This window comes from Lutra lutra, chromosome 16 (assembly GCF_902655055.1).
Source record: "Lutra lutra chromosome 16, mLutLut1.2, whole genome shotgun sequence".
Lineage (NCBI taxonomy): Eukaryota > Metazoa > Chordata > Mammalia > Carnivora > Mustelidae > Lutra > Lutra lutra.
This window is the reverse complement of record NC_062293.1, coordinates 30,041,057-30,052,568: the sequence shown is the minus strand read 5'-3', so window position 1 is coordinate 30,052,568 and position 11,512 is coordinate 30,041,057.

Sequence of the window (11,512 nt, the reverse complement as noted above, 5' to 3'; positions counted from 1 at the left end):
TTAGACAACTCCAGGCTGCTGAACTTGAGGAAGCTGAACAGCTGCAAAGGTCACCAGGAGGTGCTTTGTTTCCCAAAAGGTGTTTGGTATTTACTTTCACTCAAGCATATTCCTTCTGCTCTGATAACCACTGTCATCTTCCATTACAATAAAAGATGTCAGAGGGATTTTTACAGGCATATGGCATTAATTTAGATTTCCCTCTGTGGTCATAAGAGGGTTTGCAAAAATGAAAACAAAACAAAACAAAGCCCCCGCGCAGCCATTCATCAATTCCAATTTATTGGGCAGGGATCATGTGCCACACAGCCAGGAGGGCAAGATCCCCATTCCGAAACCCATGGAATGTGCACGCTCTTTTCAGGGTGCTGCTGGCTCCAGTGGCATTTCATTCTCAATTTCCTCTCTGGTCTTTGGGAAACGGGTCAGAGGACTGCGCAGAATTCCTTGGAAAATGTAACCATATCACCCACATTTTCTTTTCATCCTAACACTGCTTGGGACTTTGATGGCGCTTTTGAGCTCCCAGAACCTGTTCATGTCCATCCACAGCTTGCCACAATCCAGTGAGGTAGGCTGGGCAGGTTCGACTGTTTCTTTGCCATTAGGGGGTGAGGGAAGAGAAGCTCAGAGGTTTGGAGACAGCTGGCCAGAGGCTCAGCCAGAGAAGGGGCCAGTCTGTGAAAACTCCTCCATTCTTATTCCTTGCCCATCTGTCCTTCACACCTTGGAAAGCCTTAAAACAATCTGATGATGCTGTTACCTTGCTTATAATCTTTCCATTCCTCACTCTTGTTTTTAGGATCATGTCCAAACTTCTTAACATGCTTATAAGGTCTTTTGAGATCTGGCCATGCTCACTTCTTTAGATTTATTTCAGGCCATTCCCATTGCCCCTACCTTGGGGTTGCCTACCCCCTTCTGCCCCCTGCAAACTATGCTCTGGCCATATTGAACCCCACTATATCACACTCCCTACTCATCTCCCTGCCCTTACTTAGGAAGTTCTCTTACCTTCCTGCTCACTCACATACCTGGCTAATACTTACAAATTACCTAAATCTCCTTTTAGACATAACTTCCTGCAAGAAGCCCTCCTTGATCTCTCTTACCTGTGTTAGACGCCTCTGCTATGCATACCTGTCACACCCTCTTCCTTCCTTCTCCTGAGTCTACTCATCTGCCCCTCCTGTTGGGCTGTAAGCTCTGCGAGAGCGAGGACTGTGCACATCCCATTGATACGCAGTACCTGTGCCCCTAGAAGAGGCAGGCAGACAAGGATTCTCCACCAAGGAACAAATGGTTTGTTTACTCATTGTGATGATACTTTCCAGAGAGCAGATCTCCTCTTGCAGGCAAATCAGGAATCCCTGGATTACTCCTTATGCTGCTTATTCTCCACCTGCTCCCTCAGTCCCGGAAGAAGAGGAGCCCAGTGGAATGCCTCCTGGGGCTCTCCAGCTGGGTGTTTTGGGCTGGTTTCCTTCCAGCAATGGGAAGCACCCCCAGTAGAAGGGAGGATGGGAAGAGAGCAGGGTCAGGACAAACCCTCTTCCTTTATGCCCCTTCTTGCTGTGATACCATGTTCTGACAGTAGCTGCATCCCTGTACAACTACAGCTCCAGCAGGGAGCCTTCTCCCTGGTCCATTTCTCAATGGTCTCTGTCAATACGTTGTCTGACCTTATCCCTCAGCCCTAACAATGGAAATGGCTTCCAGCTACTGTTGGTTGCTGGGTACTTCACCATCACGTGCTTGTTCCCAGAACCCTCTTCAAATATCTCTGAGAAGTGCCTTCAGGTGGGCCATCTGTGGTGGCTTCTATGTCCTGTCAGGTTTCTGATTGATAAAGAATTCTCCCTGGTACAGGTAAGATTATGATTTTCAAATTCTCTGGGATGGTTTCTGGCAACTTCAGATTTTTGGAGAGAAGTCTCAAGACAGCTCCAAATTACTGTCCTTATTTATACAGACACAGAAAGGAAATTTCCAGAAGGCCTGCAATAAAATTTCCCATCTCTGCCAAACTTTCGGCATGTCCTCTGTGAGCATCAGCAGGTGTCTTTAGATCTCAGAAGTCATATTGTTCCAAGCAAATTTGGTGTCTGTATATCTATACAACTCAGTGATATGGGAAATCTCTCCACTCTGTTAGGAATGGCTCTGCAGTGTTCCCAAAATTCACTGTCACTTCTGGTCATTTGACTTGGGTAATACTTCTCTTGTGAAGGCTACATCCAAATTCACATAATGTTGGTTAGACTATAGGGAGACTGGTGTGAAAGAAGTTGTAGATGTCATGGCTTAAGCATCCGTGTTTTTCTTTAAGATCCTGTGATCACATAACAACTTTTTTTTTTTTTTTTTTTTTAAATAGAGCAGAAGTTGTATTCTCTAAGAGGAATGTACGAATGGACTAAATTGTCATTTGGGGGTATCTGGGATCTACTGGAAGTAGGAGAAGGCAGAACCATTTTCAGATATGACATATCCTGGCTTAGAACACAAAACTGAATCACTCTGTGGTCTAGGCCAACCTTAACAGAAGCTGAGGTGCAGGAAAACTGTATGTATACAACTGTTATCTAGGTGAAATGTACAAAAACTGGACATAGGCAAGAAAATATTTGAAAATGACATGTCTGACAAAGGACTTGCCTCCAGAATACATAAAGAACTCCCAAAACTCAGTAGCAAGAGAATAAATAACCCAATTTTTAAAACGGGCAAGAGACTTGAACAGACATTTCATCAAAGAGGATATACAGATGGAAGATAAGCACATGAAATATGGTTCAACATTATTTGCCATGATAAGATACTACATCTATGTGGTATTTAAACCATGATAAGATACTACTACATATCCAGGAGAAGGGCTAAAATAAAATAATCACAACACTACCAAGTGCTAATAAGGACATGGAGCAACTGGAACTCTCACATAGCACATACAAATGTAAAATGGTACAGCCATCCTTGAAAATAGCTTGGAAGTTTCTTTAAAAAGACGGGTAGACAGGAAAATGTCGCCCAAAAGGTGCTCATGCCCTATTTCCCAGATCCTATGACAGCACTACTTTCAAAGGCAAAAGGGACTTTGCAATGTGATTAAGGGCAGGGACTCTGAAATGGTGATGTTATCCCGGAATATCTGGGTAGGCCCAATCTAATCATGAGTCCTTGAAAGCACTGAATTTCTTGCTGGGTCAAAGAGAGGTGCAATGTAGATGGGACACAGCTGGCTGTTGCTGGCTTTGGATGTGGAGAAATGGGACCTCGAGCCAAGGAAGGATTTAGGGCTCTCAGTTCTCCAACCACAAGAAACTGAATTCTGACAATAATGGAATGAGCAAGGAAAGGGGTTCCTTTTTTTCTCTTTTTAAAGAGATTTATCTATTTAAGAGAGAGAGAGCCAGTTGGGGGGAGGAGCAGAGGGAGAGAATCATCAAGCAGATTCCCTGCTGAGCACAGAGTCTGATGTGGGGCTCAATCCCGCGACCCTGAGATCATGACCTGAGCCGAAACCAAGAGTCAGACTTTTAACCAACTGAGTTACCCAGGCCCCCCGAGGAGTTCTTTTCTAGAGCTTCCAGAAAGGGATGCAGCCCTGCTGACAGCTTGGATGTCCCCACTAGATGTAGCCCACTAAGGCCCATGTTAGGCTTCTGACCTATAGAATTGTGAGATAATAATACATTATGGTACTGTTTAAGCCATTAAGTTTGTGGTGATTTGTTACGGCAGCAATAGAAAACGAATACATCATATGGTCAAGCAATGCTGCTTTTGGGCATCTCTAGAGAAGTGGACACTTATGTTGACACAAAAAAATCCGAGACGCAAATTTTATATCACGGGTTTTCCTTTTTAGCCACAATTGCAAAACAAACACCAATGCATGACTATTTACAGCAGCTCTATTAGAAATAACCCAAACTTGGAAACAACCCAGATGTCTTTCAATGGGTGGATAAAGAAATGGTGGTACGTCCATATAGCAGAATGCTCCTTGATAATGGAAATGACCAAACTACCGAAGTACGCAACAGCCTGGTTGACTGACTCTCAAAGGTATTATGATGAGTGAAAGAAGCCAGTCTCAGAAGCTTACACACTCAGTGGCTCTTTTATGTATTCTTGAAAGAAAAAACTGTGGTTATGGAGAATGGAGCAGTGACTGACCAAATTTGTGGTGTGTCTATGAGAGGATGACAGGAGGGAGTTGTGATAAAAACTTCGGTTATTTCGAATTTGACTGAATTTGAAAAAATTTGGTCATTAGGAATATGCTCAAATGTATATACATGTGTATTAAAGATTCACAGAATTGCACTCAAGACAGTCAAATCTCTGCAGGATTATTTTAAAAATATTGAAGAAACCCAAACCATAACAACCTAACAACAACAAAACAGAAGCAAAAACGGAGACAAAACTCATTGGCTGACACAGCTCTCTGCTCCGTGGTACAGGTATTTCCAGTCTGAGGGAATGTACCATGAACATGGCTTTCTTTACGCCCTGGGCGCCCCTCAATGTCCAAGAATGGAAGGAGTCCCAGCGGGAGTTCTGGAGACCGACCCAAGATTTTCTCCCCTCCACAAAAGGAGGGGTTGGCTTACGCAAGCTTGGCAGTCCTTCAGAGCAGGGGACTCACCTTCGGCCTCCTGCTACTGGTACACATTGACCTACCACCCTGGCTTGCCCAAGATGGAGGAGAGGTTCCCAGTTTGTGGGACCTCCAGTTTTAAAACTGGGAAAGTCCTAGGGTAAATTGGGATAAGTTGGTAACCCTCACATGACTTGGGAAAGTCACTTCATTTATCTGAGCCTCTGTTTGTTCATATGCAAAATAGAAAGAATGAGTACCCTGACTTCTCTACCAGGTTATTGTGAGATGCTAACTTTAAATTGTAACTTCTATATAAATATGAGTTTGGGGACATTATTATTAACAACGATGATGATGACGACGAGAAAAGCCAGGTGGTGGGTATTAGGGAGGGCACATATCGCATGCAGCACTGGGTGTGGTGCATAAACAATGAATTCTGTTACACTGAAAAGAATTTAATAAAAAAATATTTTAAAAAATTCGTGAAAAGGCTCGGTGCTATCAAAGGAAATCATGCAGTTGGAGGATGTGTTTGTGTATCTGATTGTACACATTGTTAAGATTGCGGTTTCAATTTTGTGACAATAAAAATATAGGCACCTAAGAATGTAATTTTTGTCTTTGGCAGCCTTCTCCCTGGGAAGTTTTAGTTACCTGGAGCCCATGACAGGCTAGGGGAATGATTCTCAACCTTGTTATATTCTAGAATCACCAGGAGATCTTTCAGACAGAGGTGCCTGGATCCCACTCCCAGAGATCCAGACTTAATGGATGTGGGCTTTGGCTAGGCCTTGTAATTTTAAAAATCTCCCTGAGTGATTCTAATATGCAACTGTGGGCCTTTGTTATATGAGGGCTGGATATCATGCCCATGGGGCAGTGCTAGGTTTGGTCATTTGTACTCACAGTCTAATGAGCTCACTCCACAAGGGGAGAATCAGGTATGCCTCCAAGGCAGCTGACTTCTGATCTCCACAGGACAAGAACTCACATCTACAAAGAATGATCAACCAGTCACTCAAGGTAGTTAATACTGTGATTATTACTGTTTTTCTAATTTAAAGGGGTCAATTCTGGATTTGGGCGGGGGGTTGTATTCTGTTTGTTGCTGGAACAAAGTACCACAAACTGAGTGGCTTAAACAATGGAAACTTACTGTCTCAAGGTGATGGTGACTAGAGGCAAGTGACTGAGGTGTTGGCACTAGGGAAGGTTTTGTTCCAGGCTGCTCTCCTAGCTTCAGGTAGCTCCTTGGCTTGTGGTCATATAACTCCAATTTCCACATGGTGTTCTCCCTGTGTATGTGCGTCTATCTCCAAATTTCCTCTTAATAAGGATACTAGTGATATTGGATTAAGGCCCACTCTTGTGACCTCATTTTAACTCAATTACCTTTATAAAGAACCTATCTCCAAATAAGGTCACATTCTGAGGACCAGGAGTTTGGACTTCAACATAGGATTTTGGGGAGGACACCATTCACCTCCTAACATGAGAGAGAGTCACAGTTTCCATGTAGGTGATGCAATTCATACGGGCTCTAAAACGCCATGGTGGGATGTGGTCAAAAGGGACAGGCGTCCAGCCCAGTCTGGTGGGAAGGCAGTCCCTGGTGGGCAAAGGAAAAATCCATGTAAGGAGGCCTATTCACAGATGATTTCTTACTGATAAATCAATATCTTGGTCGAACGTTGTAAGAGATGAGATTTAAAAAAAAAAAAATCTTTAGGCAAAAGAAGAATTTTTAAAAGGAGTTATTAACTTCCTTCTTGCTAGGAGTATCCCAGAAAAGCCCTAAGTAGGTTTTGGTTAGGAATGCTCTAAAAGGATCCTTTTCTTTGAAAGATGGCTGGACTGGAGGGGTTTGTAAGTTCATATTGACTCTAAGGTTTTGTGCTTCCTGCGAAGTCGTCAGAGGCTCACCTGATGTTTTTGGGCGATGACCTGCACAGGCACTATGTCCAAAGGAAGAATCCTGCAGATCTGGCTCTAGGTACAAAGAGTTAATGTGAAAAACCCAATGAGGCATTTGCTCCGCTAGACTCCCTCGCCATTTTCACTGCACAAATGTTTTCAATGGAGAGAAAACAGACTCAGGATCTTTGACAATGGCACCGTATAGATGGCAAATTCGAGCACCCTGCAGGACGCCTCACTCAATGACACTGCTGGGCAATATTTAAGTTGACATCCAGTACAGCAGTGAAAGCCTGAGGCTGCTCTGCCATCCAACCTGACCCTCCCCAGAGGATGGAAAAGGAAATATTCATGTGTGACAACTCTAGCTTTCTGGTAAGACAAAAATCCTGAATGAGCACCAAGTGCAGTGAATCTGCCCCCATAAGTGGTGGAGACAACAGATACTAAATAGGTCCTTTTTGTTGTTGTTGTTTCCACAATAATCAATATAATCATGAGTATACAGGTCAGTTGTCATTCATGCCATAGAACAAGGATTCATTTTTCCAGCCCCGATAATAATCCAAATTTTCACTAGGTTTTAAAGAGTTTTAAAGCAAAAAAAAAAAAAAAAAAAGAGTTTTAAAGCAAAAATACAGAGTTTTAAAGCAAAAATCTCCTAGAAAATGTTAAGGAAAATACATATAATCAAATCAGATATACTTTTTTCCATATATATATATATATATATATACACATAAAATTACTACATTTATTTTTTCTTATAAAAGACATGCTTACTGTAGAGAATTTCTGACATGCAAAAAAAAATGAATAAAATAAATATCACTAATAATGTCATCTAATATTTTCTTCAGGTTCTTTTATGGTATTTATATATTAAATACCATTGGTATCAGGCTGCATACAGAATTCTGTTTTATTTTCATTTAATGTTATATTGGGATACTTCCTCTGGGTCATCAAATATTATTAAATATTTTCCATCATGTTAGACACCGTATTTTGTTTAGACATTCTTCTAGTTTGAGGCACATAGGCATTTATTACTATTTTAAATAATGCTTCAGGAAACCTTTCAATGTAGGATTTTTTGTCTAAAATTGTGATCATTTGTATGGATAAATTCACAGTAGTAGAATTACAGGGTCAAAAAATATGAATATTTTTAAGGTTTTCAGCAGATATCCAAAGAATGCTTCCCAGGAAGTTTATAGTGATTCGTATAGTGATTTATGTACCCTGAGAATACTTGAGAATATTAATGTCATGTATCCTCACTAACATAGAGTATTATTGTGTATTAAAATACTTTTTTTTTTTTAAATCATATCTTTGGTGCCTGGGTGGGTCAGACATTAAGTGTCTGCCTTCCACTCAGGTAATGATCCCAGGGTTTTGGGATAGAGCCCCACATTGGACTCCCTGCTCAGCAGGCAGCCTGCTTCTCCCTCTCCTACTCCCCCTACTTGTATTCCCTCTTTCACTTTGTCTTTCTCTGTCAAATAAGTGAATAAACTCTTTTTAAAAATCCTATTAAAATTTAAAAAAAAATCCTATCTTAGATAAGTTCTCAAGTAATCAGTAAATCTAAGGAAGACTTGTATCACAGGTTGGGAAAGTTTGTTTCCAATTTCTTTGAAATTGGCAGGAAAGAAAGCACTGGAAAAAATTATTGAAGGAGTCTCGGTTGTCTGCAGCCTTAAAGATTCACTTCACAGAGGGAATAATACAGAACTATCTACCCTGGATCATTTAGACATTTGACTCCCGTTAATGTGGGGATACAAATAACTTGATCTCCTTCAAGTATTTTCTGTTGGCATTTTTAGGAATAGCTTTTAAAATCATTCTGATTGAACTAAATGATTTTTCCAAAAGGGCATTTTGTTTTAATTTGCTAAGGCATTTCTTCTTTAACTCAATTTTTAGGTTGGGATGATCCAGGAACAAGGAAATTTGATCCTTAACTTAATGCCATATTTCATTGATTCTAAGACACCCATTTTTCATTTAAATGTCTTTGAAACTGGGATGTGTAACAGACGTTGTCGGTGCTCTCAGATCCCTCTACCACTCTTGTGAACATTAGCCCTGTGGACTTTCACTCCTGACTCCCAGCACCTACATCCTTTGTTGGAGATGCAGGAAACGACTTTTTCTACACAGAGCTAGAAGTGCCTGGAAATGTACATCTCCCTCTAGGATTCCTGTGCTTAACCAATGACTAATGGTGCAGGGGGTATAAGTATTGTGCACTCCCTGGCCTCTGGCTTGTACAACTGAGACAGGACTTACACTATCTCCAGAGCTTCCCTGTGGGGCTGAGCCTAAGGGCCCTCCAAACCCCCATATTGGGTTTTGCTTGACATCACACCCTGGCATGGGTTTCCCTCTCTCCTTTTGTGTTCATCCTATTTCTCTATTTCCCTACTGTTTTTTTCCCCCTAATTCACAGAAATCCTCATCTCTGGGGAACCGAACGTATTACAAGATGTATCTTATGATCAATGATGTCTTGCAGTTCCAGTTGGCCACGCAACCATAACGATATAGTCATCTCTGCCCATGCACGCATGAGCTTGTTTGTTTCTCCTACAGCATGGATGAACCACTACACTTTCACTTTTCAGTGAATAAAGCATTTAAGGACTATTTGAGGAAGGAATGTGCATCTTGATTGCTGTCTAAAAATTGTCTATTAGGGGCACCTGGGTGGCTCAGTGGGTTAAGCCTCTGCCTTCGGCTCAGGTCATGATCTCAGGGTTCTGGGATCGAGCCCCACATTGGGCTCTCTGCTCAGCGGGGAGCCTGCTTCCTCCTCTCTCTCTGCCTGCCTCTCTGCCCACTTGTGATCTCTGTCAAATAAATAAATAAAATCTAAAAAAAAAAAACTTCTATTAAATCCTTTAAAAAGATAAAAAAAGAAAAGTGCCAACACCAAAACAGCGAATAGATGTCAAAGACTAGGGAGAAAAATTCTAGAGATAGAAGTGGACCATTCCTTCAAGAAATGCTTCATTTTGATGGCAGAAGATGTACTGTGAAAACATGTGGATACAAAAAGAGACTCAGAAGAGTTCCATTCTGAATATCCAGAAGTTTTAGGAATATCACAATTTATTTGTGTTTCATTTTCCTTTTTATGTATATATACTTGATAAAAATCTATGTTCAAACAGCTCTTAGATTTACTTAAAGGGGCCATAAGACAGAAATTCAAAGTACTCTGTCATATTTTAAATGCCTTTTTTCATTTTTAGTGATATATAGTATAATGGGAAGTCTTATAATGGATAGAGATAAGTTGGATGAAATACTCATGAAGAATATACTACCCACAGAAACAGAAGGAATATAATCAACGAACAATCTTGACAACATTGAGAAAACAGATTATTTCACAGACGTCTCATCTATGGTTCACAGCAGGAGATCCATTGGTGAGGGAGGACCACCAGTTTGGTCATATTCTCGAAATTTTGCAGACTTTAATCTATTAAGCATTTCATACTCCTCCAAAGTGTGTATATGTGTGTAGATGTGGTACATATATGCACACACACACACCCTATTTCTTTCAGATTTTCCTTAAATGGAGTACTTTAACCATTGAGAGAAGTAATCCATGCATTTAATTTGGTGTCAGCCTTTTACTTACTTTTTGTGAGGCTCACAAAACTATGTATAACACATGCGATCCCCACACAAAAATAAAACAGCTGGCATTTAGATTAAAGGCATTGATTACGTCCCTGAATGGTGAAAGTGTTCAGCGTATAGAAATAGGGGCCCCTGGGTGGCTCAGTGGGTTAAAGCCTCTGCCTTCAGCTCAGGTCATGATCCCAGGGTCGTGGGATCGAGCCCTGCATTGGATTCTCTGCTCGGCAGGGAGCCTGCTTCCCCCTCTCTCTGCCTACTTGTGATCTCTGTCAAATTAAAAAAAAAAAAAAAATCTAAAGAAATAGGATCTGCCCACCAACATCATTTCATATTCCCTTTCAGGGAAATACTTGATCTGGACTGTCTATGCGCCACGGTAATAAGTCTATTATCCACCCAACCTGTTTTGTCTTCCTGTTTTCCCATCCTGTATTTTTGCTGATGAAAGATGGATTTCTCCATTGTGAAACAGCAACAGCTAAGCGATTCCGGTGGGCTTAGTTATAGATGGCATAATTTCTGCACTTTCAGAGTACTGTGGCAACACACAGCTCCCTTGTGCTGAATCAATTCTTCAGCAACATGATTAATTAACCTGTGTTTGAACGCTGTTGCCTTGAAATGCGCTAATCTTGTATTTTGCTTTTAGGCTTTTTCTACCCTTCCACGCCAAAAATCATTCTGTGGTGTTTTTTTGTTTTTGTTTTTTTTTCCAAAACCCTGGGCAAATGAACAATGTTTGAGTACACGCTTTATAATCCTTTCACTGCATTCATACTGTGAGTTTTATGGCCAAATATAGGCAGTATACACGTTCTTCTTCAGCAAAATACATTATGTTGTTCTAACATTAGTAGTACTACCTAGTGTAGACAGGTTTAAATTCCCACCTCATTTTCTTTTTCATTCACTTTTTCTCTACTAGAAGCAGGAAACAGCTAAAACAGTTTTAGAGAGCAATAAACTGCCTTAAAAAAAAAAAAGATTTATTTATTTATTTTAGAAAAAGAGAGACAATCTCCAGTAGACTCACCACTGAGCACGGAGCCTGACGCAGGCTTGATCCCATGATCCTGGGATCATGACCTGAGCCAAAATTAAGAGTCAGCCCCTTAACCAACTGAGCCATCCATGTGCCCCAACAGTAAATTACTTTAAAAAATGTATTCTGTAATCATTTATTAATTACTGTACCATGCCTTGTGTGAGGGATAAAAAAAAATATATGGACTTTGACTTACAGGGCTCCAAGTCTAGTGGAGAGATACATGCCTCTGTTTGCTGGCCAAATTACTTGCAAGTATAGTATAA